Genomic DNA, 5,938 nt, shown 5'->3' on the forward strand with positions numbered 1-5,938 from the left:
TAATCATGATGGTGTGATCAGTCACCTAGAGCCAGACATCCTAGAATGTGAAGTCAAGCGGGCCTTAGGAAACATCACTATGAACAAAGCTAGTGGAGGTGACGGAATTCCAGTTAAGCTATTTCAGATCCTAAAAGATGATGCTGTGCAAGTGCTGTACTCAGTTCAGTTCACTTCAGTTGCTCAAATCGTGTCCGACTCTTTGCAACCCCATGAATCGCAGCACGCCAGGCCTCCCTGTCCATCACCAACTCCTGGAGTTCACCCAGACTCACATCCATCGAGTCAGTGATGCCATCCAGCCATCTCATCCTCTGTCGTCCCCTTCTTCTCCTGCCCCCAATCCCTCCCAGCATCAGAGTCTTTTACAATGAGTCAACTCTTCGCATGAGGTGAACATCTGAAAGTTCATGGTTCATGTATTGCTGAAGCCTGGCTTGGATAATTTTGAGCATTACTTTACTTGTGTCTGCTGCTGCTGCTGCTGCTAAGTGGCTTCAGTCATGTCCAACTCTGTGCGACCCCATAGACGGCAGCCCACCAGGCTCCCCCGTCCCTGGGATTCTCCAGGCAAGAACACTGGAGTGGGTACTTTAGCTTTAGCATCATTCCTTCCAAAGAAATCCCAGGGCTGATCTCCTTCAGAATGGACTGGTTGGATCTCCTTGCAGTCCAAGGGACTCTCAAGAGTCTTCTCCAACACCACAGTTCAAAAGCATCAATTCACTCAATATGCCAGCAAATTTGGAAACTCAGTAGGGGCCACAGGACTGGAAAAGGTCAGTTTTCATTCCAATCCCAAAGAAAGGCAATGCCAAATAATGCTCAAACTACCACACAATTGCTGTCATCTCACATGCTAGCAAAGTAATGCTCAAAATTCTCCAAGCCAGGCTTCAACAGTACATGAAGCATGAACTTCCAGATGTTCAAGTTGGATTTAGAAAAGGCAGAGGAACCAGAGATCAAATTGCCAGCATCCGTTGGATCATCGAAAACTAAAGAGAGTTCCAGAAAAACATCTTCTTCTGCTTTATTGACTATGCCAAAGTCTTTGACTGTGTGGATCACCACAAACTGTGGAAAATTCTTCAAGAGATGGGAATACCAGACCATCTGACTTGTCTCTTGAGAAATCTGTATGCAGGTCAGGCAGCAACAGTTAGAACTGGACATGGAACAACAGACTGGTCCCAAATAGGAAAAGGAGTACGTCAAGGCTGTATATTGTCACCCTGCTTATTTAACTTCTATGCAGAGTACATCATGAGAAACACTGGGCTGGAGAAAGCACAAGCTGGAATCAAGATTGCTGGGAGAAATATCAATAACCTCAGATATGCAGATGACACCACCCTTATGGCAGAAAAAGAAGAAGAACTAAAGAGCCTCATGATGAAAGTGAAAGAGGAGAGTGAAAAAGTTGGCTTAAAGCTCAACATTCAGAAAACTAAGATCATGGCATCCAGTTCCATCACTTGATGGCAAGTAGATGGGGAAACGGTGAAAACAGTGGCTGGCTTTATTTCTGGGGCTCCAAAATCACTGCAGATGGTGACTGCAGCCATGAAATTAAAAGACGCTTACTCCTTGGTAGAAAAGTTATGACCAACCTAGACAGCATATTAAAAAACAGAGACATTACTTTGCCAACAAAGATCCAGCTAGTCAAGGCTATGGTTTTTCCAGTAGTCATGTATGGATGTGAGAATTGTACTATAAAGAAAGCTGAGCACAAAAGAATTGATGCTTTTGAGCTGTGATGTTGGAAAAGACCCTCAAGAGTCCCTTGGACTGCAAGGAGATCCAACCAGTCCATCCTAAAGGTAATCAGTCTTGAATATTCATTGGAGGGACTGATGTTGAAGCTGAAACTCCAGTTCTTTGGCCACCTGATGGGAAGAGCTGACTCACTGGAAAAGACCCTGATGCTGGGAGGGACTGGGGGCAGGAGGAGAAGGGACGACGGAGGATGAGGTGGCTGATGGCGTCACCCACTCAGTGGACATGAGTCTGAGTGAACTCTGGGATTTGGTGATGGACAGGGAGGCCGGGTGTGCTGCAGTCCACGGGGTGGCAAAGAGTTGGACACGACTGAGCGACCGAACTGACTGAACCCTACAAAAACAGACCCATGCTGTGGTGATGGCAGAGAGAGGCTGAGAAGGTTTCCAAGCCTCTCCATCCGGGGAGACTTTGGAAGCCTTTGTTGGAAAGGCTGCAGGTCGAGAGTGGCCGCTGTCGTCCTAATTCATCTTGATTCTGACATGGCTTTGCTTCCACTGTGCTCCCCACAGCCACATCCCCCCACCCTAGTCCTCCCACCAGCATCCTGCACCCCAGCGCTCTGCTTGCTGGGGAGGTGGGACAGCTGGAGACAGGCAGCCGTGGGGCCAATGATCCCAGCTCAAGTCCTACCGTTCAGGGCGTGACCTTGGGCCCCATTCTGTGCTGTGTGTTCCTTGCACCCTGAGATCTTAGGCGGACAGTCCCAGGAAGAGAAGAGCCGTGTTTGCCTCCCCAGGCAGGAGGGCATGTGCGCCCTGGGGGGCCCGCCGGCGCCCCGCACCAGCCTCGCCCTGACCGCTCAGCTGGTGTCCGGGGGGCGTCCTTCTGTGACAGCCTCTCCTGTAACACCCGACGATGCGCCCAGAAGTGTGGACGCCAGCGCCGTGCCCGGTGTCATGCCAGATCCTGTCATTTCTCCCTGGACGTGTAATGGGAAGAGGAGAACTTTGTTCAAACTGGAGGCCGTCTTCTCTTCTCCAGGAACAGGCTCCCGGAGCTGGCCGGGCCGGACACCACCTCGGGGCCGTTTCCCGTGAAGCGACTTCACAGATCTCACAGCTGTCTGACTGGGCGGATCCCACGGGTTCTTGGGCAAAGGAGTGGCCTTGTGGTCATTTGCAGGGAAAAGTGTCTCCCTCTCTTAGTGGCCAATTCAGGCCCCGCGATTAGCATTTGAATCAGACCGCCCTGCTGTTTTGATTGAAAAGAGAAACCCAGCCTTTGTTGTTGCAATTCAGGGGCGTAAGTGATTTTCTCCCCTCCTTTAATCAGGCCTGAGATTTGGGGGAAATGGCGATATATACGGGAAAGGTGTGGTCTGGCCTCGGAAATGCAAACGCAGCTCCTGTCCCAAAGCTGAAGCTGCCCGAGACCAGCCCCTCGTGCTGCAAGTGACGCTCAGCCTGGGAGACCCCCGCCCCCATTAGCCGGCTGTCCTGTCCGTCAGAGGCTGGCTGGATAGCTTCAAAATATTATTCTCTTTGTTTGCATTAAACCAACCCCAATAATTATGGCTTCCCAGGTGGCGCTAGTGGTAAAGAAACCGTCTGCCAATGCAGGAGATGCAAGAGATGTGGGTTTGATCCCTGGGTCAAGAAGAACCCCTGGAGGAGGAAGTGGCACCCACTCCAGTGTTCTTGCCTGGAGAATCCCAGGACAGAGGAGCCTGGCGGGCCAGAGTCCACGGGGTCACAAAGAGTCAGACACGACTGAGCGACTGAACCTGCACGCACAGCAGGACAGACGCAGCTGGAAGGTGGGCGTTCAAGGTCTCCTCTTTGTGGGCTGATCCGTGGCCTGCGCACGAGGCGGGAAGGGGCAGCTCCTTGGCAGGTCCGGAGGTGACACTGACACGCCCGGAAGCCCAGGTCCTGGGTCCAGGGAGCGATTTGCTTTTAATTTGTGTGCGTAGGAGACACTCTGTTCACTTTCCTAGCGAAGAAAAGCTGCAAAATTCTAAATTGAAGAAGATGCCGGGCCAAGTTCTCAGAACCCCTCACTTGCCTTGTTGTTCCTTTACTTCGCTCACATTTTCTCATATTATGCACACACAGACATGACAGTTTTGGATTCTTAGAAACACAGATGACTAAAGACCACCCATCTGGTGAAAAAAAAGGTCTTTGCTAAGTTGACGAGTTTGTAGCCAAATTCAGAGCCGAGGTCAGCAGGATGGCTTACTTCCGCACCCTGACAGCCAGGCCGGGCCGCCACCCGCTGGGAAGCTCTTGGCTGCTCTTCAGGGCCTACGGCTCCTGGGCCCTGAGGGTGACGGGCCTGGCGACATCCCTACAGAGCATCTGGAAAGCAAGACTGTAAAACCCTAGGAGTCGTGTGAGCTGAGGCCCAGGGAGGAGTCCTGGACCCACGGTCTCAGCTCCAGGTGGGGGGAGCCGAGGCTGCCCTGCTCTGCTCTGCACGTTCAGAAATGAGACGCTTCTGGCCCTGCTCTGCCCCAGGACCAGGCTCAGCACAAGGAGAAACTGCTCCCACATCACCCTGGGCCTGCAGAGGGTATCCGAGCACAGCAAGCCGCGTTTTGTCATGCGTCCGGCTGAAACATTTGCTAGCTACCTTCCCCCACCTACTTTGGACATCTGGAGAATTCCCCTCTCTGAGACGTGGTTGACCCGTCCCCTTCACAAATCACCACTTCCGGGAAGCCCTCGAGGATGCCTCCCCTTCTCTCCCGGGTTCCCGGCTAAGCCAGGGCTGAAACCAGCCTTCTGCCAGTTGCATTTTGCAGCTGTGTGAGCTCTGTAAGGACCTCAAAGGCAGGCACCGTGTCTTCTAATTATCGTGTGTCCTCCCACAGGCCTGAGCACTTTCCCGAGGAAAGCAATTTGTCAAGCAGCTGCTCCCCAGGAGGGAGAAAGGCTGTGTTTGTTTCTGCCTTGGTGTTTGCGGTGTCGTGTGTACAGAAGACAAACGGCAGCCGGGCTTTCAGACACCTGTCCTGTCCCGGCATGCGGGCACCCGTGCCAGGGAACCCCACCTGCCCCCTGGGGCTGGTGCCAGCACCCCCAGAGCTCACCCCTGGGGCAGGGGTCGCCTGTACTTTGCCAGCTGCTTCGCCTCTCTGGGAGAAGCAGTTCGGGAAGGGAAGATGAAACGCTGGGGGTCTAGGGCTGCCGCTGAGAGCGCGCCCTGGGCAGTTCTCCCACCTGGTCTAGAGTCCGTTTTCTCAGAAATCAGTGATGACCCCCATCACTCCGTGTTCTGGCGGAGCTGTTGTGAGACCCAGGGGAGAGGGTGTGGGGCCACTGACAGCCACGGAGCTGGGACACGTCCTTGTCACTGTCCCCGGGGGGTCCGAAACAGGCCCCACGCATGACCCTCTGGTCCCAGTGCCCTGAAGCGAATTCCCCATGAGACCACGGTCTCCTGGCCTCTGGCCTCACCTTCCCAGGCCCTCCAGGATGCAGGTGAGAGAGGCAGACCGGACGCAGCCTGGTGACAAAGGCTGCCCCTGTTGTTAGCGTCAGCAGAGAGGCGGCACCTGGTGGGGCCGGCCGGGGGCCGGGCACTGGGCACGTGGGTCCCTTGTCCCTCGCGGGCCTCTGAGTCATCAGGGTTGCAGATCAGAGAGCGGGCTCAGGGGGGACTCGCAGGGCCGCAGCAGCGGGCAGCCCACCTGGGCTGGGGGCACAGGTCGGGGGACCACATCCTCACCCGCATTAGGGAGGCGCCCTCCAGCCACGCGCTCTCCGTCAGCCCCTAACTTTCTGCGTTCAGGCACACTTTGTGCCAGGTTTTATCACTGATGCTCTGGAGGCGGAAAGGGAAATGGGCTCTTATGATGGTGGATTCAACGTGCTTCATACAGAATCCGTGTAGATGGTAGACACGTGAACGCACGCTGCGCGGCGTCGGGAATGCCGTCTCCCCTGTTTACTGTTGCTTCTTTCATGATGAGTGCGCACGCTCGGCTTCCAGCCAGGAAAAGCCTCGAGGCGTCCTGACAACGGCGCTGTGTGCTCAAGGCGCCGAGCCTGACAGCTTCTTGTGTTTGCTTTTCTCTGTTTGGTGCTACCCCGAGCAGCCTGCTGGAGGCGAGCCGCCGGGGTGCAGATGTGGGCGCGGACGGCAGAGCCGGCGGTCTGGTCAGTGTCGTCTGGGTCTGGCAGGCGCACAGGGAGGCTCTGTCCCC

This window comes from Bison bison, unplaced genomic scaffold (genome assembly GCF_000754665.1).
Source record: "Bison bison bison isolate TAMUID 2011002044 unplaced genomic scaffold, Bison_UMD1.0 scf7180017864122, whole genome shotgun sequence".
Taxonomy (NCBI): Eukaryota; Metazoa; Chordata; class Mammalia; order Artiodactyla; family Bovidae; genus Bison; species Bison bison.